The following is a 24,907-nucleotide window of genomic DNA, read 5'->3' as shown; positions in this document are numbered from 1 at the left end:
TTTATAGGGAAAGTAATATGAAAGATTGATATAATTTTTAAGCACATTATTGGTGATTGTGGTATTTTCATTTTTGTGTATCGCATTCTTATATGTCTGTGCTATCATATTATTGTGATTTTATTGTTGCCGTGTTTTGCTGGTAATTTCTTAGCATTTTGTTAGTGCCTACCTGTTATAGAGATTTTAGAGAATGTTATGTGGATTTCAATAAGTAATATTTTGGTGACTGTTTGTAATTGTTGAAACAGGTAAATGTTTGGCACTTAAGTGATAGCTAATACTTTGATTCTTATATAACCAGATTGTTTTCTTGATAAATTAAAGTTTTGTGAACTAAACTTGATTAAGAGATACTTAAGTCTTACACTGTTGTCAATTAATGGTAAATCTTTTGAGATTGTGAACTTTACATATAACTTTTGAACTAAGAAATAAACCTGTTTGTTTAAAGTTTTTAAAACATAGCGTTTCATTTTGATTACCAGTACTTACAGACATTAATGAGTGTGTATAAGGTAAGTGATGTATCTGTTTGTTCACCTGAGACTTATCTAGGTAAAATAGAACCAGAGAGACAGCTACAGTGCTGGTTGAAGTGAAACCCATATTCCACTAATCTGGATATAACTTAGTAATTGTTACCCCATCCATAACTTGATAAAGTTACCTTGATTTTCTCCAGTGATAAGTAAGTTTATGAGATCATTGTACCTTTACATATTCAGTCGACTCTTTGTTATGTTGTTTCAAGTATCTGGTCGATATGAGGCAACTTTTGGTATTATCATTTGTACAACAGATTTGTTGGCCACTATTATATATATATATATATATATATATATATATATATATATATATATATATATACTGTATATATATGTATACATACATACATATACAGTATATATATACATATATGCATATGTATATATATGTACATATACATACATATATATGATAAATATATATGAGTGTGTGTGTATGTTAGAATACCGTATCCTTTTATTAATTCACAGTAATCCTTACCCCACCCAACACGAAAACATTGATTACTGTAAGAAAGGGGGCGGCGGCACAAGAATAAAGCTGGGGGAAGATAATGATACTAAAACAAGGACTTTCAAACTTTCCTCATAGATTATTCCTAAGACTAATTTTATAAGACCAAAGATCTACGAATTTGTTGAACATACAGCGGGAATGTCACCCGGCCTTTTTCAAAGGTATGAGAGGTAGCCATCAGGGGGTACTGGAACACCGACAATTACAAAATGAAATAAAAATCATATACATCAAAATACGCCACAAGACACTGATAAATCATCAGTACAAACAAATGATTGCTGACTTTTTGTGTTAATCTAACGACTAAGTATCAAATCTAAACGTGCTAAATAACTAACCAACAATTATTATCCCCCCCAAAAAATAAATGCAACTCTGAACAATCGATTTATATGTCCTGTGGCAAGGAGGATTAACAAAAGGTCATCTTTAAATAACCACCAACGACTATCGTTGTCAGTTGTTCTCAGATTTCAGAGTAAGAAACTACTGACAATGAATTCAGGACGCCCCTATCGCAAATTCCTGAGATGTATGCTAACATTGCACCAGCCCCGGTTTTTTGCCATGCCCCTAGGTTAGGTTAGTTTAGGTTGGGTTAGGCTTCGATGTAAAGAAATTTGGGTGTGGGAAACAATGAGATTATTATCATGAGAATTCTTTAGTTAGTTTTTAAAATATTGTGTCCCGCTTTTTTTTTAGAGGAAAGGTCCTGTTACTCAGTTACATCTCGGGAAACTGCGTCCCTACCAGCTAACAGCTCCCTGCTATATTTCACACCTTACGAGTCGACTTAGGGCAACAGTCCTCATTGTCATATGCTAGCTTAATGTAAACCATTCAACCAACCAATTATCAATGCTGCTGTTCTACAAGCATTTTCTCTGTTATCCAAGGAGGTTCCATTATGAATATGCTAATTGCCCTCTGTTTTATGATAACCTTTCAATATGTAGCAACATTTTGCTAAAACTAACCTATCTTAAAAAAGAGTATCTCGTTTTTTTCCAAACTGTGGAGATCATTTTACTGAGTAATAAAAAACGATTACCGGAATTTGTAAAGAGAACCCCAAATAGTGAATTTTCCATTCGAAAATATCTGTGAACTCTGCACATTTTGCTGAAACCAACCTTTCCGGAAAAAGATTATTTACTTTTTTTCCCAACTGTTGAGATCACTTTATTGAGCAATAAAAAAACGATTACCGGAATTTGTAAAGAGAACCCCAAATAGTGAAGCTTCTATTCGAAAATATCTGTGAACTCTGTTAAATTAGGAGCGATGGTTTGATGACTGCAGAGACATGGATTTGCTGTATGGTACTCACAGTGTTGGTTCTCCCGGCGCCACACAATGGAAGTTTCACCTGAAAAGAAAATATGTAAAAATATGTTTACAACTAAAGGTTAATAAACAACTGGAGTACATCAAATTCCCAATTATTTGATAAACATTGCTTAAACCCTAAGACGATTGTAATCAAAAGATGCCTGGAAGTGATGGAAAATTTTCTCAGAAAAATTAATTTTACCTTACATTTCTTCAATTTGCATATAAAGACACAACTCCCTTGTATATACAACCATACACACGTGCGCATATAGTATTTGTCATACTCAATAAAAATACAAACGAAGAGCGGCTTATAAACCTTACATCGTCAACAGTCATCGAAAAGCATTCATGAACCCTTACAAGTCTTGCACAAGTTAAATCTGCATTCCTTCTATTCTTTGTACTCGGTTTTGTTTCAAAATTCTCCATCAACATAGGACTAGAATGTCTCTAGACGACATCTCTAGACTTGTACCTTTCACTCTAGGATCTATTCCCCGTAGGGAGGGTAGTGCCGTAAGTGCACCTCACGGGCGGTGCACTGTAGGCAATACTTAAGGTTCTTTGCAGCGTCCCTTCGGTCCCTAGCTGCAACCCCTTTCATTTCTTTTACTCTACTTCCATTCATATTGTCTCTTCCATCTTGCTATCCACCTTCTCCTAACACTTGTTTCATAGCGCAACTGTGAGGTTTTCCTCCTGTTACACCTTTCAAGCCTTTCTACTCTCAGTTTCCCTTTCAGCGCTGAATGACCTCGTAGGTCCCCGTGCTCGGCCTTAGGCCTAAATTCTATATTCCATTCCATTCTAGGATCTATCATCTCACTAACCTTTCCTTAAACTTCTTTCCCTCAAGTGTAATCTATACCCTGAAAACAATTGCGCAATGTCACCCCTGAAATTTTCAATATATTCCGTAATTTACTTTGTTCTTTAGTACCTTATTCATCGTCTTGCTTCCGTAAACCTGACCGCTTGTGTTTTGTAACAGAACCTCATATACACTCCTTTCTCCTCCTTTAAGCCTATATATTAACTTATTTGAAAAAAAAATTTATTTTATAAGTTAATTGAAAAGAGCAACATACAGAGAGGTCATCGCGACAAAACATTTAAAAACATCATCACCCCAATCATCAAAAGTAACACTTGTGTTCGCATATCTGACCACAGGCCCATTGTCCAGATCCTAAAGGTACATAAAATTCAACGGAATGAACTCTATGGGGAACATGAATGAATCTTCCATGACTGGGGAATATTACGAACATTTAATATTAATAAGGATAATGAAGGGCATCATTCATCAAATGAAAAGGGGGTCGCTAATGAATCCGAAACGACCGCTCTACATTTAATGGCCCAATTATGTTTCATGAATATCACTATTTCGTTTGAACAGCTCTTTTAATTGGGAAAAAAATGACAGACCCCTGAGCAGCTTATCAAAACAGAAACAAAATTTATTTCAAAGCATTTAATTTCTAAGATACAGCATTATTTCTTAAAGGTAACGAATTCTAGCTCAGCAAGAGAGAGAGAGAGAGAGAGAGAGAGAGAGAGAGAGAGAGAGAGAGAGAGAGAGAGAGAGAGAGCAATAAACTGCAATTCGTTAATAATCACGTTATCTTGAATTAGCGTGCCACACATTTTCCTGAATCAGAAAAGCATATTGGAGCCATGAATATTCAAATTCATTCACTGGTCTGGGATTTTTTAAGCCATGTGAACACCAAAGTAGGCTTTCAGTATTAACGTTACACAGATGAGATACACGGATGTGATATCCAGATAAACAGACACAGCACAAAAGAGAGAGAGAGAGAGAGAGAGAGAGAGAGAGAGAGAGAGAGAGGATAGTCTCCGAAGTTGTAAGATTTGCTGAGAAATTACTGTTGCTTGAAACTGGAAACTTACTAGGCAATATAGCGATTTAACGTAGTGGGAACAAGAAAATTTCATATGATATTTTAGATAGTCAAAAAACAAGTAAAACTGGTATAAAAATCATGTGGATAAGTTTAAAAAACAGAAAGTCACAAATGTATGATTACACTCTTACTGTCTGCAAAAATGTCTTGGGAAAAAATTAAGGGATTAGCACGACCCAAATCGCTGTTCAGATCTCGAAACTTCCCAAGTCGCTGGACGTCGGGCGGAAAATGCTGTGAAATAAAACGGTCCAGATTAACTCAGCATTTAGTTTCAATAATCCAGCGTGCGGTGGGAGAGGACTGAAAATGGGAAAGTTAAAATTTAATGAACAATTCTTATTTTTGAATGTTTCACTTACCCTAAAAAAATATATTAGAAACGTAACTTTAGAAATTACCACACAACAGTGACCCTTAAAAATCCTAAAAGCTTTTCCTACTAATAGTAAAATAGGCGAACAAAGACACACTGCCGCAGTCGAGAAAAGAAAAAGAATTGAAAAACAGATACACCAAAAGGCAAAGAAACTTCGAGTTACTACTTTACATGCAAGTGACAGGTAAGATACATTAAGGAGCTCTGCGATAGTTTCAGTGAGGATCTAAATGGAACTGAAAGGGTAATATTTTTATTTCTTAGAAAAAACAGAAATGGCAGGTGGTAAAGATAGTAGTTTTTGTTGTAAGTCTGTAAACGGACTTTAGATCCATTCTAACAAAAGAGGACAAAAGGTAACGCTAATTTTTATGGCATATCTAGCAACCCTACAGTGATGCAGCCGTGTTTAAACACATATATACACATGCACAGAGAGAGAGAGAGAGAGAGAGAGAGAGAGAGAGAGAGAGAGAGAGAGAGAGAGAGAGAGAATATGAACATCCATAATACTCTTTCCATCCTCTCGTGGCACTATCCACTGGTCTTACATCTTTCACTGTTCTTTCCATTACCTGATGTGGTGCTCATCTCTTCATATGTGAAGATCACTGTTACCTTCAGAGTACTCAGTCGTAATTTTTATTGTTATGAGAGTTCAGGTACCTGGCTGAAGTGAGGTAAATTTTTGAATTCGGTGATTAGTTGTGTAATAACCAGGTGACAATATATATATATATATATAGATATATATATATATATATATATATATATATATATATATATATATATATATATATATATATATATATATATATATATATATATATATATGTTATATACATGTATATATATATATACATATATGTATGTATATATATATATATATATATACACAATATATATATATATATATATATATATATATATATATATATATATATATATATACATATAATAACAATACAGTCGTTCAACCGCCCAAAACAGAGTACCTGACAATGAGATGGTGCCTCGACCATTTCCTCAGCATAAATGTTTTACTTTTCAGCTTTAATGGACAACAGGATATACGTCTGAGCCCGGCATATGCTGAAAGATACATTTACGGAAACAAGTTGCAGAGAGAGAGAGAGAGAGAGAGAGAGAGAGAGAGAGAGAGAGAGTCCTTTACATCTTGCTAAACTGCATCAAGTTACATAAGAGACCTGATAAATGAGATTGACCCAACTTCTATAAGCATCAATGTCACTTTGACATGAGTAGGAGACAGAGATTTTGAACATACAGTGCTTTTCAACTCAAAGACTCATCACAACAAAAACTTGAGAAAGAGATGAACTCTGTCCAGTTGGAAAACTGCATTAATATAAAATCACATTCCTTGCGCCCTGGGAGGGTTGGGGGGTGGGGAGGGGGGGGCCAAATTAACTGACCATTTACTATGTGCAGTCAGTCTTACAACAAATAATGAATAGTGACAGTACACCGAGGCGATACCGTTTACACTTCATTATTTTTCAAGAGAGTCTCTTCTTTTATCTAGACATAATCGGGATGGACAAAAATCGTTGTAATTTTACTTTGGAGCCCGTTGACAAGCGACAACTATCAATCGGTCATTTTTCATTTTATTATAATTTCACATTATAATCACAGCTGCAGGTATGTTTTGGCATTTAACGTTATCCGTTATAGAGAAAATAGTTACCTAAACAGGGCCGTTTAACGATGGAAAATTGATCTAAAAGGCGCTTTAGCGACATGAACAGGCGTAGTTTTTTTTTTTTCATATCTGCCGTTTCTTTCATGGGGATGGCTCAATAAGTTAAGTGGGAGCAATAAATTGCCTATTTTCATAGTAATGAATGGAGACTTGAGCGCACAGACAAAGAGAGAGAGAGAGAGAGAGAGAGAGAGAGAGAGAGAGAGAGAGAGAGAGAGTCGCCAGTTTCTCAGGAAAGACTTTAGCAGTGCACAATTTGGAAAGCTCCTTGCTTAATAGGAAAATGTGCCAAGACCAAGAACAAATACCTTTGCCTGAATTAGCCTGTCTACAAGTTTTAACAAGGAATACAATAAAATTGAAGTGACTTGCATCCTAGAAAAAACGACCATGATTAAATCGTTACTGGCTATAATCCTAATACTATATGTATGGCAACTATCAATATGAGTGAATGCATATATATATATATATATATATATATATATATATATATATATATATATATATATATATATATATATATATATATTCTTATTTCAGGAGGCTAAACCAAACAGTCTTATAGTCGGATGTATGGATAGGAAGAACAGTCAGCTCATCATTGACAAATTTATTAATAGCTGCGCTTCGGGATCACCATATCCCATCTTTTCTGGCTAAAAGATACAAAACACTAATTAAAACTTAAAACAGAGTTTACAAAATTAAAATGCTTTAAAGACTGAAAATGACAATGACAAAATAAGGAATAGAATACCTTCTGTAGTAAAGTCCAGAGGATGAAAGTTTGATGAGAGTAAACAAAGTTAGGAAGTAAACAGGAATAGGGGAGGGTACTAGGCTATGTATAAGGGGTTGAAGTTAAATGATTATTGAGCGATGGAACAATTTTCTTGATAACCAAGGATTCCAAAATATTAAGGAGTGTTCCTTCTGCGTTGTGGTCACTATTTCAAAGTTTTTATAATTTATTGGGTTTTTACAAATTAATGGTGATTCATAATGTTGGACATTTCAGGTTTGCTAGCCTAAGACCAGTACGATAACTTAATCCACTGTGGCAATCTGCCCTCACTTTGAGCAACCGGCGCGTACTTCGACATAAATCTGTTGCGGACTGCAACAGCAAGTATCTGTACACCACGCCCGACTGCATCAATGGAGGAGTCGCTCTTTGTCTAAAAAAGGCTGAAAAAGACTTTTGGGGTTCTTCAAAATTATGTTGACCTTGACAGCTGGGAAGTGTTTGGTTATAATCTGCTTCAGATGTCGTAAAAATCATCACCATGTACAAAAGGAAAGGAAAAGTAGTATTCTAATTTGGGAACATCAGAAAAGAAGGAGAGGGGGCTAAAATGGTTATTTAAAATAAAGCAACATTTTAAATAACTGTTTTAGCCCTCCCTCTCCTTCTTTCGATGTTCCCAAATTAGAATACTACTTTTCCTTTCCTTTTGTACATGGTGATGATTTTTACGACATCTGAAGCAGATTATAACCAAACACTTCCCAGCTGTCAAGGTCAACATAATTTTGAAGAACCCCAAAAGTCTTGGTAGCCTTTTAGACACAAGGAGCGACTCTCCATTGATGCAGTCGGGCGTGGTGTACAAGATACTTGCTGCTGCAGTCCGCAACAGATTTATGTCGGAAGTACGCGCCGGTTGCTCAAAGTGAGGCAGATTGCCACAGTGGATTAAGCTATCGTACTGGTCTTAGGCTAGCAAAACCTGAAATGTCCAACATTATGAATCACCATTAATTTGTAAAAACCCAATAAATTATAAAACTTTGAAATAGTGACCACAACGCAGAAGGAACACCTCCTTAATATTTTGGAATCCTTGGTTATCAAGAAAATTGTTCCATCGCTCAATAATCATTTAACTTCAACCCCCATACATAGCCTAGTACCCTCCCCTATTCCTGTTTACTTCCTAACTTTGTTTACTCTCATCAAACTTTCATCCTCTGACTTTATTACAGAAGGTATTCTATTCCTTATTTTGTCATTGTCATTTTCAGTCTTTAAAGCATTTTAATTTTGTAAACTCTGTTTTAAGTTTTAATTATTGTTTTTTGTATCTTTTAGCCAGAAAAGATGGGATATGGTGATCCCGAAGGCAGCTATTAATAAATTTGTCAATGATGAGCTGACTGTTCTTCCTATCCATACATCCGACTATATATATATATATATATATATATATATATATATATATATATATATATATATATATATATATATATATATATATATATATAATAAAATATATATGTAATGTATGTATGTGTACACATACGCACACATACTGTATCGTATATATATATATATATATATATATATATATATATATATATATATATATATATATGTATATGTATATGTATATATAAAATACATACATACATATATATAAATATACATGCACACACATACACACACACACATATATATACAGTATATACAGTATGTCTGTGTACATACATACGTACGTTATATAAGCATATATGTATGTATATATACACATACATATATAAGCATGCATGCATGTACACATATTAACAGATGTCATAGAAACATTATTAGGATTATAGTCAAGTACAGTTTAATCTTGGTGTTTTTTTGTAGGGGGGGGGTGTATGACACTTCAGTATTATCATAGCCCGCGACATATATAATAATCTAACTGCATCTCAGAAGCATTGTTATTGCTAGTCAAATTCCCAAAGTTTACTAGCAGACTCAGTGTTCAAGTTTTCATTTCTGGTCGTAATAACGGCGTGCATACGTTGTATCTTCAACGGATAATTGAAAAAAAATTAATCAAGTGGATTTACTTCTTTATCCTTTATATCCGGCCACAAAGGACGTGACCGCATTGTACCTTATTTGTCAATACCCGTTAAAAAGCACACCACCTAAGAGAGAGAGAGAGAGAGAGAGAGAGAGAGAGAATGTGTCCATTTGCAATTTACTGTGCATCGCTCGATTCCGTTAATGAAAGGAGGGCAAGAGCTACGCGCTAATTGCATTTGTAATTAACCTAAACCATCTCCCAATCAATACTAGCTACATATATCAAAGGAATTCAATATCACGCTATGAGCAAAAGGTTAATGATAGCGTTGGTCTTCTTGCGTCACTCCCATCTTTTTCACTAAAACGCCCTGATAATCTAAATATACAAGGACTTAAGAAAATGGAGAAAAGGGATTTACAGGGAATTGAAAATGTTAATGAGACTGGACAAGGAAAAAATACATTTTGTTGATGGTGTTTATTCTTTTTCACAGAAAACTCTTACCATATCTGCTTTTATTTATTTTAGTATACTAAGCGTTGCTGTTGTCGCCTTCTTACAGAGCAGAAAAAGTTCCAGTCAGAAGATTTGCAAGGAATTTCTCTGAAAACCTTGATTCTGGATAATTAAACATAATGGTTATGATTATGAAAATAACTGCAGAAAATGTTTAAATTCCTGATGCAACTCTGTTAACTGGACACCAAATACCGTTTTACGAATATATCAAGGAAACGCAACCCATATTTAAAAACAAGTAAAAAATGTACCGATGTTTCTTGGGCGCTATCGAGTTTTCTGTACAGCTTATAATCAAGGCCACCGAAAATAGATCTATCTTTCGGTGGTCTCCGTACAGTAATGTATGAGCCGCGGCCCGTGAAACTCTCAGCAGGCCATGGTGGCCTGTGTTGTTGCGTTGCCAGAAACACGATAATGGGTAACTTTCACATTAAATAAAATAAAAACTGCTGAGGCTAGAGGGCTTCATCTTGGTATTTTTGATAATTGGAGGGTGGATGATTAACATATCAATTTGCAGCCTTCTAGCCTTAGTAGTTTTTAAGATCTGAGGGCGGACAGAATAAAGTGCGGTCGGACAGCCAAAGCCGGCACAATAGCTTTCTTTTCAGAAAACTAAAAAGGCCGGGGTTACGGACACAGACCCGTTAGTTAGAATAACTGCTAGTGATACGTACCGCTGGCAGTATTCTTAACAGCTCTAATACCAAAAAGGACTCAAAAACCCTGCAATAAAGTACCCCTGATACGGTCGACAGTTCGCACGGGTCACACAAAAACATGCTTTAGTGAGTTTAGTTATATCAATTTCAGTAGCCTATGCTCATTCTGAAATTGTTGTCGTATGTAAATTTTTGATATCTCACCAGTCAGGTGGATACACTGGAGTCAGTAATTAAGCATGAGTTCGATCCATTGCGACATCGCTAACATCACAGGACTGGTGCATCTTATTAATGACAGTGTGCTTATGTAGCCATAGAATTCCTTTCTGTACACAGTGCCTATAAGGCTTCTCTGTATAAATATGAAGTTAGATATATTGGTTTATTAATGCTATCTCTAAATACTGAGCATACGATGACTGTTATAATAGTGCAAAAATAATGGAAGCTTTGGTATACATCGCTAGTATAAAATTAAAGAAAAGGAATGATAAACGTTAAGTTATATGACATTCACTGCTGATAAATAATTTAACATTGTCTCGCAAAGTTTTATCAAACGACGCATATTTAAGTCATAAGAGCAACTTATGAAGCAATGCACGTTCTAATTCTGAACGATTTGGTATAAACTGTAAAGACGATGTGTCCAAATTAATATCAAGGAAGATGGACTGAAGATTTCATTAATGATATGTATCGCCGTGATTACTAGGAACTGCCACTGACTACATTTCAGTTTCCAGTGAACAAAAATTATGATTCCAAGCGTGATGAAAAATTAAATTTTACACCATTAGCATATCTACACAGCCTGATAACACCGCACTTCGAAAACTTCAACTACTGTATATTAATTTCAACTCCTCTCTCTCTCTCTCTCTCTCTCTCTCTCTCTCTCTCTCATATATATATAAATATATATATATATATATATATATATATATATATATATATATATATATATATATATATATATATATATATATATATATATATATATAAGACCTGGGTTCGATCCTGACGTGAGTCAGAAATTTAATTCTATATATATATATATATATATATATATATATATATATATATATATATATATATATGTGTGTGTGTGTGTGTGTGTGTGTGTGTGTGTGTGTGTGTGTGTGTGTATAAAATGAACTCCAAATTAACACAACGATGTTAATTACAAAATGACATCTTTTGATAGCAACCCCCAAAATTGAAAGAAATTGCGTTTTGTGCTGACATCAAGTAGTAATACCATCGTCATAAAAAACAAAATTCACGTTGATCCGGTTAGCCCTTCCTTTCCCGTATCTTGGAATGGTCCCGACAAATATGGAAAGGCAAAACCACGTCTTTCTGTGAAGCATAAATCATCAGAGATAAGATATACGTCGGTTCTCCCGGCGTCATAAATTTCTGCGACCTGAAATTGTGGGGACCTTGAATCTCTGTCACACCTCATAAGCCCCATTCCCTGTCTCCACTACGGTCGCCCCAGTTGGTTAGTTACTTGTGAGCGTACTCAGGCAGATGCATGGTTATGAAATCCCGCGAGAAAATCTCCCTCTTGCAGCTGACTAACATCCTTCAGCCTCTAACGCACTCTTTTAAACAGTTCATTTTACCTTCTACTGATCTTTAAATCAACGGTAAGGAAACTTATCAAGTCATCCGGGGAGTCTAATAACGTAGCAAACTGATGGTGGTGGGGAAGAGAATTGGACTAAGATGAACCCTGCAACCATAATTCACAATAATTATACACCGAGGATGATCATCTCCGTCGAGAGGACTCAGTTTCATTGCTTGTTTGTTTGTCTGTCTGTTTGTTAGCGTGATTATGCCAAACAAGAGAAAAAAATGCGTGTATTTTTAATTAAATTCTACCAAAAGGAGACAGAATGTAATATTTTAGGAAATAAGGATCTTTGAGAGGAAAGCGAGTCTGAAGTGACATAGCGTCAGGTGTGTATATATATATATATATATATATATATATATATATATATATATATATATATATATATATATATATATATATATATATATATATATATATATATATATATATATATATATATATATATATATATATATATTATGATTAGCAAGAATTCGCTAGCAAATTGCCTCCCCCCCTCTTTTGTTGTTGTTGGTTGTTCTGTTGTTTTCATGTACTGCCAGCCGCCCGATCGACAGACCATCTGTCTATCGACTTAGCACGGTCAGAATACAAGGGTTTAAAAGATTAAAGGCCACTCCCTTTAAGATCTTTCTTCAGGCAAAGTGATCTCTGTCTGGTAGTTTCGATGCAGGCAAATCTCCTGCGGGCATCAGCTGGAGATGATTCAACACCCCCATATGTTGGAAGTGCCCCCTGCCCCATAGGAGGAGATAAAAGCAGAAAACACAAGGCCTCGCTCTCACACACGCGGGGTGGACGATAGGGAGTGAAGAAGGACCAAGCCACCTGCCCTTGGCAGTGTCCTTAGCTAACCACGTGGCTTTTTCCAAAGTATACTTTCTCCTCGTGCCCTTCGACCACAAGCCACGTGCTCGCTTTACCGTTGACCTGCCGGATGCCCCTCAAGAATCGCCCGGCCCTTTGTGAAATTCCCACGCGTTGCCCTTCTTCGAGAAGTACCCATCGCCGTGCCCTTGCATCCTAACACGTGGAAGAACTCGCCCTCGGAAATCGCAAGTCATCCACGGACCAATTTTCTACGTTGGAACCACACCTGTCTTACGGTAATGTGCCCTGGAAACCTCCATTCAGTCACGCTTTGTCCTTTTAACATTTACTTAAATAGTGAGCCAGTAATCACCGAATCCCTTGTCTAATGTCCGTGCGCCTCTAGCATCGGCAGTACTGAGTCTTTATTAATTCATCGAAGTCCTTTGGCACCCCTCAGTGCAGCTTCAATTCATTATTCTTTGTCTATTTTCATTACTGGCGTATAATGTGCATATCTCTCATTTCAGAGGGACCCTATTTCGTGGAAGCTTCTTGGACTGTGTCTGAGTCCCCAGTTTCATTCATCCTGTAGGAATCCCCTTCAGGATCAATACTCTACTTGTGTTCCTCTTTCCCGTACTGATGTCATTTATGTAAATACACTCCTTTAAATTTGCCCACGTGTTTTATGTAGTATTTCCTCAGCAATAAGAGCCCTACGCTCATATGAAATTCCCCTGTTTTCCTCTTTTTACGTTTTCCTGGACCCACGAAGTCAGAATCACAGGGGTAAATTACCTTAAATTGTTGCTACCATCTCACAGAGAATACCTCAAACTAAATCACCAGGAAAAACGTAAAATATATATATATATATATATATATATATATATATATATATATATATATATATATATATATATATATATATATATATATATATATATATATATATATATATATATACATATATATATATATATATATATATATATATATATATATATATATATATATATATATATATATATATATATATATATATATATATATATATATATATATATATATATATATATATATATATCTGACTCACTACAGGACAGAACCCGGTCTTTCGAGTGAGAGTCCAGGGCATCAGCAATGGGGGCACAAATACCACAAACGCCCTGGACTCTCACTCGAAAGGCCGAGGTTAGGTCCCGTAGTGAGTCAGAAATTTGTATCTGTGAAAATCATTCCCGTGTGTTCATTTCAACACACACACACATATATATAGATATATGTATATGTATATATATACACATATAAATAAAGATAAAATCCACAAGGGAAATGGAAACACTGGAGTGCTGCGAGGCCTTTCGACGCTATGTCCTTTACTTAGCTAAGTAAAGGACATAGCGTCGAAAGGCTTCGCAGCACTCCAGTGTTTCCGTTTCCTTCGTGGATTTTATAGCTAAGTAAAGGACACAGCGTCGAAAGGCCTCGTAGCACTCCAGTGTTTCCGTTTCCTTCGTGGATTTTATCTTTATATATTCATCACGTTCCAAATTTTCGTGATTCAGTTATACATATATATATATATATATATATATATATATATATATATATATATATATATATATATATATATATATATATATGCAAAGACCCCATCTCCATTAACAAGTTTTAATAAGGCGTGGAAACCCACGTTAGGTTAGGTTAGGGTAAACCCATTCAATTACCATTCATCGGCGTAGTCTCTCCCTTTCTACAACACAATGTTTCTTTCCGTCTCCAAATCGGTTTGAGTTCTCATAAGGGTGATGACACAGATGGGATCCACACAAAACAAAGGAGATTAACAAATCAGGGCAAAGGAAAGTAGCAAGAACGCTCCTAGCGTACACCTCGAGGTCGCTGACCACAAATAAAATAAAAAGAAGAAACGTATTCATATTTTGTGTTCAGTAGAGAAGGCAAAATAACACCAAACAAGTAAAAAATGCGCAGAAGTTTCTTCAATGCAATCGAGTTTTCTGTATAGCATATAATGCTGCATGAAACTCTCGATGTGACGCAGTATGAAACTCCCAGCCACGACTGGGTACACTCAGTTGCTCCTCAGATGCGGTCAAGTGAAGATGTGTCGGCGGCTGGCACCTCTAGCGGTGCCAGACGCACGGTCTCTGGCTAACCTTAACCTTATATAAAATAAAAACTACTGACGCTAGAGGGCTGCAAGTTGGTATGTTGATAACTGGAGGGTGGATGATCAACATACCAATATGCAACCTTCTAACCTCAGTAGTCTCTAAGATCTGAGGGCGGACAGAAAAGGTGCGGATGGAGAGACAAATAGCCTGCTCAATAGTTTACTTTTACACAAACTAACAAGTGAAAGATGCGACGAAGTTTCTTCGGCGCAATCGCGTTTTTTGTACAGCAACTACAACGTATAATCAAGGCCACCAAAAATAGATCTATCTTTCGGTGGTCTCGGTATAATTCCGCATGAGCCGCGGCCCATGAAACTTTAACCACGGCCCGGTGGTGGTCCATCCTATATCGTTGCCAGAAGCATGATTATGGCTGACTTTAACCGTAAATAAAATAAAAAGTACTGAAGATGGAGAGCTGCAAGTTGGTATGTTTAATGATTGGAGGGTGGATGATCAACATAGCAATTTGCAGCCATCTAGCCTCAGTAGTTTTTAAGACCTGAGGGCGGACAGCTAAAGTGCGGAAAAAAAAAAAAAACCGACAGGATAAAGTGCGGACAAAAAAAAAAACGGACAGGATAAAGTGCGGACGGACAGACAAAGCCGATACAATAGCTTTCTTTTACAGAAAACTAAAAACTATATGCCAGGCACCTCGTTACACTTAATACAAGAATTATTTGAAGAATAAAGAAAGAATAGTTAACTAAGCGAAAATTTTTTTACTCATTCATTTCGGATAGGAGTTAAATACTTTGAATAGTACACCAGGTGAAAATCAAGACATCTTATATGTTAGTCGCTGTGAGGAGGGGTATAAAATGTAACAAAATTGAATTGATATGACAAAAACATATCCGTTCTTTTACCTGCCATCAATCATAAAAACATTAAACTTCAATCCACTAGAGTCAGTAGAAGTTTTATTACATTCAGTGCTCTAGTTTCAGATGAAATTCTCTTATGTTCGTTGTTGTTTTTCCGTTTTACATTAATATAAGCTATTAAGACGCTGTCAAATCATCACTGCAAATGATAGAAAGAAAGAATTATTTCTAAGGAAAGTAAGTTTTATAATTAGATAATTACAGGTGAATAACGTCGTACTCAAAGAGGACTTAACGACTATTATGCGAAGAATTTAAACAGATGCGTAATAATATGAATTAGGAATAAGTGAAAATAATATTCTGAAGACTTTTCTAGAAATAATCACTTTCAACTGTTGTTCAATAAATTTACATAAATACAAAGCATGGTGCAAGCTATGAACGGAACAGCTTCTAGGATACGAGGCTATGTCACAAAATGATAGAAAGTTGACCATGTAATGGGTAAAAAAAACTCAGTATCCTTGGTGTTACGTTATAACTAAAAAAGTCCTCTTTAAAATATTTTTAAGGGAACCAAGAAAATATAACCGATAAAGTGCAACAAGCCGTTTAACTAGGAAGTGCTTTCAGGAAAAAGACAACATTTACTGCCATACTTTCTCACTGAGTTCTCAATTAAGAACGATTTCTGTCTAATGAAGAAGAATATTAAGATTGAATGACTGACTGATGTTCATAAACTGACACTGTAGCATCCCTGGTCATAAAGAAAAAAAAAAAAAAAAAACTCACGGCTTCACAAATACAAAGAAGGCTTGATTAAAGAAAATTGAATCCTTTACGTTCAACACTGTATACACAGCACAAGTCTTTTGTGCTTCCTGAATACTTGAGTTCTTTCATATAACAATAAAGATAAACCATCAACTTCGTTCATATAGGCTACATTTTAATAACCAAATATACGCCATATGTACACACGACGAATTAGTAGATGCTGTATAACTCTGACGTTGAGCGAATGGAGAAAAAATAGTTTATCCTCTTCTTTGAAAAAATAAAACATGCATCTACGATTAAAATATAAATAAATACATTCATGAATTCCAAGAAATATCTTGCAGTTGATTTCTACTAAACATATGTATATCACAGGAAATAAAGCATACAATTTTAATAGTACTGATGATAATATCTTTAAGATACTGTGTTTGGATACGGAAAGCAGAGAACAACCTTTTGCTGAATATTTTCTCCTGGCTTTAAAATAATATTTCATGTTACTTCCAAACTTAGGTGAAAAAAGTCAGTTGACTCGATTAGTTCCACGAATATTTTTCCAAAGCAAAATAACGCAATAAAGACAGTAAAGGCGTTCAACACCATACACAGCAAAGATTCCCACCGGTTACGGAAGGCACGGAGTACCGCGTAGTCCTAGACGATTAATCATTCACAACACGCACAAGTAAAAAATCGCACAGAACAGTTAACCATATGTTTAAATATCCAAAACACGACAATGACAGCAAATCCAATGTTAAAGAGGAGCATCAGGTGGAGATACGGGTTAATTACACAACCTAACGTATGTTAAAAACGGAAGATAGCTGGTGCAGGAAGGAAATGCTGTATAATGGACTTGTGCAAACTGTGCAATACACATACCTTTACAAAAACTGGAGGTAGTCTCAGAAAAAAAGCGACTTGGAAGAAGCAACGGGGAGGGCGAAGGGAAGGGAAATGAGAAGGGAAGGGGGAGGGCGAGGGGAAGGAAAGGGGAGGAAAGGGGCAGGAGGGAGGGACGGAAGGTGGGGAAGGAAGGGGAAAGTAAAGGGGCAGGAGGGAGGGAGACAGAGGGTGGGAAAGGAAAGGGGCAGGAGGGAGGGAGGGAAGGTGGGGAGGGGAAGAGGGAAAGGGGCAGGAGGGATGGACGGAAGGTGGGAAGGGTAAGTGGAGGGAATGGGGCAGGAACGAGGGATGGAAGGTGGGGAGGGGAAGGAGGGAAAGGGGCAGGAGGAAGGGACGGAAGGTGGGGAAGGAAAGGCAGGAGGGGAGGGACGGAAGGTGGGGAGGGGAAGTGGAGGGAAAGGGGCAGGAGGGAGGGGCAGAAGGTGGGGAGGGAAGGAGAGGGAAAGGGGCAGGAGGGAGGGGCAGAAGGTGGGGAGGAAATGGGCAGGAGGAGGAGGGGCAGAGGGTGGGGAGGGAAATGGGCAGGAGGGGAGGACAGAAGGTGGGGAGGGGGAGGAAATGGGCAGGAGGGAGAGACAGAAGGTGGGGGAAGGGGAGGAAAATGGGCAGGAGGGGAGGGACAGAAGGAGGGAGGGGAAGGGAGGAAATAAGCAGGAGGGAGGGACAGAAGGTTGGGAAGGGGGGGAAATGGGCAGGAGGGAGGGACAGAAGGTGGGGAAGGGGAGTGAAATGGGCAGGAGGGAGGGGCAGAAGGTGGGGAGGGGAAGGTGAGGGAAATGAACAGGAGGGAGGGACAGAAGGTGGGGGAAGGGGAGGGAAAGGGCAGGAGGGAGGGGCAGAAGGTGGGGAGGGGAAGGTGAGGGAAATGAACAGGAGAGAGGGACAGAAGGTGGGGAGAGGGGAGAGAAAATGGGCAGGAGGGAGGGGCAGAAGGTGGGGAGGGAAGGTGAGGGAAATGAACAGGAGGGAGGGACAGAAGGTGGGGAAGGAGGGAAAGGGCAGGAGGGAGGGGCAGAAGGTGGGGAGGGGAAGGTGAGGGAAATGAACAGGAGAGGGACAGGAGGTGGGGAGGGGGAGGGAAATGGTCAGGAGGGAGGGATAGAAGGTTGGGGAAGGGGAGGAATGGGCAGGAGGGAGGGACAGAAGGTGGTGAAGGGGAGGGAAATGGGCAGGAGGGAGGGACAGAAGGTGGGGGAAGGGGAGGGAAATGGGCAGGAGGGAGGGGCAGAAGGTGGGGAGGGGAAGGTGAGGGAAATGAACAGGAGGGAGGGACAGAAGGTGGGAAAGGGGAGAGAAATGGGCAGGAGGGAGGGACAGAAGGTGGGGGAGAAGGAGGGAAATGGGCAGGAGGGAGGGGATAGAAGGTTGGGGAAGGAGGAAATGGACAGGAGGGATGGACAAAAGGTGGGGAAGGGGAGGGAAATGGGCAGGAGGGAGTACAGAAGGTGGGGGAAGGGGAAAGAAATGAGCAGGAGGGAGAGACAGAAGTGGGGGAAAGGGAAATGGGCAGGAGGAAGGGACAGAAGGTGGGGGGAAAAGGAGGGTAATGGGCTGGAGGGAGGGACAGAAGGTGGGGGAAGGGGAGGGAAATGGGTGGGAGGGAGGGACAGAAGGTGGTGGAAGAGGAGGGAAATGGGCAGGAGGGAGGGACGGAAGGTGGGGGAAGGGGAGGAAAATGGGCAGGAGGGAGGGACAGAAGGTGGGGAGGGGAGGAAATGGGCAGGAGGGAGGGACAGAAGGTGGGGAAGGGGAGGGAAATGGGCAGGAAGGAGGGACAGAGGAGGGAGCAGAAGGGGAGGGAAATAAGCAGGAGGGACAGAAGGTTGGGGAGGGGAGGGAAATGGGCAGGAGGGAGGGACAGAAGTTGGGGGAAGGGGAGGGAAATGGGCAGGAGGGAGGGGCAGAAGGTGGGGAGGGGAAGGTGAGGGAAATGAGCAGGAGGGAGGGACAGAAGGTGGGAACGGGGAGAGAAATGGGCAGGAGGGAGGGACAGAAGGTGGGGGGAGGGGGTGAAACGGGCAGGAGGGAGGGACAGAAGGTTGGGTAAGGGGAGGGGAATGGGCAGAAGGGAGGGACAGAAGGTGGGGAAGGGGAGGGAAATGGGCAGGAGGGAGGTACAGAAGGTGGGGGAAGGGGAGGGACATGAGCAGAAGGGAGGGACGGAAGGTGGGGAAGGAAATGGGCAGGAGGAAGGAACAGAAGGTGGGGAAAGGGAGGGTAATGGGCAGGAGGGAGGGATAGAAGGTGGGGAAGGAGGGAAGGGGCAGGAGGGAAGGACAGAAGGTGGGGAGGGGAGGGAAATGGGTGGGAGGGAGGGACAGAGGGTGGTGGAAGAGGAGGGAAATGGGCAGGAGGGAAGGACGGAAGGTGGGGGAAGGGGAGGAAAATGGGCAGGAAGGAGGGACAGAAGGTGACGAGGGGAAGGGGAGGGAAATGGGCAGGAAAAAGTTAAGTATACCTTAGTTTAACCAGACCACTGAGCTAGTTAACAGCTCTCCTAGGGATGGCCCGAAGGATTAGATTTATTTTACGTGGCTAAGAACCAATTGGTTACCTAGCAACGGGACCTACAGCTTATTGTGGAATCTGAACCACATTATGACGAGAAATGAATTTCTATTACCAGAAATAAATTCCTCTAATTCTTTATTGGCGGCTCGGAGGGTCGAACGCTGGGCCAACAGCATGCCAGTCGAAAGCTCTACCTCCCCTCCAAAGAAGAACTGTAATGGGCAGGAGGGAGGGACAGAAGGTGGGGAAAGGGCGAGGGGAAATGGGCAGGAGGGAGGGACAGAAGGTTGGGAAAGGTGATGAAAATGGGCAGGAGGGAGGGACAGAAGGTGGCGAGGGGAAGGGGAGGGAAATGGGCAGGAGGAAGGGACAGAAGGTGGGGAAATGGGCAGGAGGGAGGGACAGAAGGTTGGGGAAGGGGAGGGAAATGGGCAGGAGGGAGGGACAGAAGGTGGGGAAGGGGAGGGAAATGGGTAGGAGGGAGTAACAGAAGGTGGAGAGGGGAATGATCAGGAGGGAGGGACAGAAGTTGGGGAAGGAGATGGAAATGGGCAGGAGGGAGGGACAGAAGGTGGGGAGGGGAATGGGCATGAGGGAGGGACAGAAGGTGGGGGAAGGGGAGGGAAATGGGCAGGAGGGAGGAACAGAAGGTCGGGGAAGGGGAGGGGAATGGGCATGAGGGAGGGACGGAAGGTGGGGAATGGGAGGGAAATTGGCAGGAGGGAGGGACAGAAAGTGGGAAAAAATAAGTATACCTTAGTTTAACCAGACCACTGAGCTAGTTAACAGCTCTCCTAGGGCTGGACCGAAGGATTAGATTTATTTTACGTGGCTAAGAACCAATTGGTTACCTAGCAACGGGACCTGCAGCTTATTGTGGAATCCGAACCACATTATAGCGAGAAATGAATTTCCATCACCAGAAATAAATTCCTCTTATTCTTCATTGGCCGGTCAGTGATTCGAACTCGCGGCCAGCAGAGTGCTAGCTGAGAACGGAACCCGCTCGCCCAATAAGGAACTGGAGAAGGGGAGGGCAATGGGCAGGAGGGAGGGACAGAAGGTGGCGAGGGGAAGGGGAGGGAAATGGGCAGGAGGGAGGGACAAAAGGTGGGGAGGGGAAGGGGAAGGAAATGGGCACGAGGGAGGGACAGAAGGTGGGGAAAGGGGGAGGGGAAATGGGCAGGAGGGAGGGACAGAAGGTGGGGGAAAGGGGAGGGTAATGGGCAGAAGGGAGGGACAGAAGGTGGGGGAAGGGGAGGGAAATGGGCAGGAGGAGGGACAGAAGGTGGGGAGGGAAGTGAGGAGAATGGGCAGGAGGGAGGGACAGAAGGTGGGGGAAAGGGAGAGAAATGGGCAGGAGGGAGGGACAGAAGGTGGGGGAAGGGGCGGGAAATGGGCAAAAACAAAATTGAAATCACTAGTCACTAATTCACAAACTTCTGCACGGTCGCTAATTGCAGAAATTTCATCTAATTTAAATGATAATGCATTGTCTTTGCCACCGACTTCGATATCCCATTTGTCTCGCAGTATTAGAGGTTGGAGGCAGAAGAAAAGCCAAGCTCCCCCGATCCCAACCGGAAGAAGTGGATATACAATACCTGAAGAATATACTGCAGATTTATTGAAAATGGTGAGAACTTTTTATTGTACATAGTGGTGAAGATGATCCGGATAGAATTTTAGTGTTTGGCACTCAAGCTGGGTTAGAGGACCTTGCTAATAATAAACATTGGGCTTGTGATGGCACTTTTAAATGTAGCCCAGATATATATTATCAGTTATTCACGTTACATATTATCATAAGACATAACTTACACCCATCATTAGAGCCCGAAACCTTAATGGTTGATTTCGAGAAAACAATTATCAATGTTTTCTGTGACATATTTCCAACAACAAATACAACTGCTGTTTATTTCATATAGCTAAAAATATCTATCGTCACATTGTGGATATAGGTTTAAAGTCACGCTATCTTACGGACGCAGAATTTAACAACAAAATCATATGCTTCACTGCATTAGCAATTCTGCCAGTGTGTGTGATGTTATTGATGATTTTCTTGAACTGACTAACGATGATGATTTGTCCCAAGAATTTGTATCATATTTTGAAACTCACTATATCGGAGGAGAACGGGGTCGAGGTGAATGGAGACGAAGAATGCAGCCAGCTTTTCCTGTTGAATTGTGGAATGTCTTCGAACGAACCCAGAATGGTATGATCAGAACCAACAACAGCGTAGAAGGCTTCCACAATGCGTACAGAGCTCCTTGACTAACATGCACCCAAATTTGTGGAAACTAATTGCGTATTTGAAAAAGGAGGAGACATAAGCAAAAAAGAAAAAGTATGATTTAGATCGAGGAGATGCAGTACAAATGAAGAAAATATATATTGACATCAATGCAAGACTTCAGCGGAAAACGCTACATTGCAGTCCAACGCAAAAAACACATTATCTACGAAGCATTGCTTGGAATTTGCACGCATTCTAAATTATTTCTTTGTTAATTTGATATATTTTTAGTCTTTTATTTTTTAAATAAATGTTTACTTTTTTAATTTCTTTTCTGATGGGGAAGGGGAGGGAAATGGGCAGGAGGCAGGGACAGAAGGTGGGGAGGGGAATGGGCAGGAGGGAGGGACAGAAGGTGGGGGAAGGGGAGGAAAATTGGCAGAAGGGAGGGAAAGAAGTTGGGGAAAGGGGAGGGGAATGGGCAGGAGGAGGGACAGAAGGTGGGGGAAGGGAGGAAAATGGGCAGAAGGAGGGACAGAAGTTGGGGAAAGGGGATGGAAATGGGCAGGAGGGAGGGGCAGAAGGTGGGGAGCGGAAGGAGGGAAAGGGGTAGGAGGGAGGGACAAAAGGTGGGGAAGGGGAGGAAATGGGCAGGAGGAGGACAGAAGGTGGGGAAGGAGGAAATGAGCAGGAGGGAGGGACAGAAGATGAGGAGTGGAAGGGGAGGGAAAGGGGCAGGAGGGAGGGACAGAAGGTGGGAGGGGAAGGAGGGGAATGGGCAGGAGGGAGGGACAGAAGGTGGGGAAAGGGGAGGGAAATGGGCAGGAGGGAGAGACAGAAGGTGGGGGAAGGCAAGGGAAATGGGCAGGAGGGAGGGGCAGAAGGTGGGGAGCGGAAGGGGAGGAAAGGGGGTAGGAGGGAGGGACAGAAGGTGGGGGGAAGGGGAGGGAAATGGGGAGGAGGGAGGGACAGAAGGGGAAGGATGGAAATGGGCAGGAGTGAGGGAAAGAAGGTGGGGAATGGGAGGAAATGGGCAGGAGGAGGGACAGAAGGTGGGGAGGAAGGGGAGGGGAATGGGCAGGAGGGAGGGACAGAAGGTGGGGAGGGGAAGGGAGGGAAGGGGCAGGAGGGAGGGACGAAGGTGGGGAGGGGAAGGAGGAATGGGCAGGAGGGAGGACAGAAGGTGGGGAGGGGGAAGGAGGGGAATGGGCAGGAGGGAGGGACAGAAGGTGGGGAATGGGAGGAAAGGGGCAGGAGGGAGGACGGAAGGTGGGAGGGGAAGGAGAGGAAAAATGGGCAGGAGGGAGGGACAGAAGGTGGGGAGGGGAAGGAGGAAATGGGCAGGAGTGAGGAACAGAAGGTGGGGGAATGGGAGGAAAGGGGCAGGAAGGAGGGACGGAAGGTGGGGAGGAAGGAGGGTAATGGGCAGGAGGGAGGGGACAGAAGGTGGGGAGGGAAGGAGGGAAATGGGCAGGAGGAGTGACAGAAGGTGGAAGAAGGGGGAAATGGGCAGGAGGGAGGGACAGAAGGTGGGGAATGGGAGGAAAGGGGCAGGAGGGAGGGACGGAAGGTGGGGAGGGAAGGGAGAGGAAATGGGCAGGAGGGAGGGACAGAAGGTGGGGAGGAAGGGGGAGGGAAATGGGCAGGAGTGAGGACAGAAGGTGGGGGAATGGGAGGAAAGGGCAGGAAGGAGGACGGAAGGTGGGGAGGGGAAGGAGGGTAATGGGCAGGAGGAGGGGACAGAAGGTGGGGAGGAAGGGGAGGGGAATGGGCAGGAGGGAGTGACAGAAGGTGGAGGAAGGGGAGGAAATGGGCAGGAGGGAGGGACAGAAGGTGGGGGGAATGGGAGGAAAGGGGGCAGGAGGAGGGACGGAAGGTGGGGAGGGGAAGGAGAGGGAAATGGGCAGGAGGGAGGGACAGAAGGTGGGGAGGAAAGGGGGAGGGAAATGGGCAGGAGTGAGGGACAGAAGGTGGGGAATGGGGAGGAAAGGGGCAGGAAGGAGGGACGGAAGGTGGGGAGGGGGAAGGGAGGAAATGGGCAGGAGTGAGGGACAGAAGGTGGGGAATGGGAGGAAAGGGGCAGGAAGGAGGGACGGAAGGTGGGGAGCGGAAGGAGGGAAAGGGGTAGGAGGGGAGGGACAGAAGGTGGGGGAAGGAGGGAAATGGGCAGGAGGGAGGGACAGAAGGGGGAAGGGGATGGAAATGGGCAGGAGTGAGGGAAAGAAGGTGGGGAATGGGAGGGAAATGGGCAGGAGGGAGGGACAGAAGGTGGGGAGGAAGGGGAGGGGAAATGGGCAGGAGGGAGGACAGAAGGTGGGGAGGAAGGAGGGAGGGGAGGGCAGGAGGAGGGACGGAAGGTGGGGAGGGGAAGGGAATGAAATGGGCAGGAGGAGGGGACAGAAGGTGGGGAGGGGAAGGAGGGGAATGGGCAGGAGGAGGGACAGAAGGTGGGGAATGGGAGGAAAGGGGAAGCAGGAGGAGGACGGAAGGTGGGGGAGGGGGGGAAGGAGAGAAATGGGCAG

General features: G+C 41.7%; 1 long non-coding RNA gene across 1 annotated transcript in view; it reads right to left on the bottom strand.

Moving 5' to 3' along the window:
- Window positions 1–24,907, bottom strand: part of LOC136843636 (uncharacterized) — a 370,124-nt gene that overhangs the window by 328,383 nt on the left and 16,834 nt on the right. Inside the window, exon 2 of the long non-coding RNA XR_010854625.1 lies at window positions 2,399–2,437. This is a non-coding gene — a long non-coding RNA (uncharacterized lncRNA). The remainder of the gene's footprint in view (window positions 1–2,398; window positions 2,438–24,907) is intronic.

This window comes from Macrobrachium rosenbergii, chromosome 12 (assembly GCF_040412425.1).
Source record: "Macrobrachium rosenbergii isolate ZJJX-2024 chromosome 12, ASM4041242v1, whole genome shotgun sequence".
Classification (NCBI taxonomy): Eukaryota; Metazoa; Arthropoda; class Malacostraca; order Decapoda; family Palaemonidae; genus Macrobrachium; species Macrobrachium rosenbergii.
This window is presented reverse-complemented; position numbering and strand designations above follow the sequence as displayed.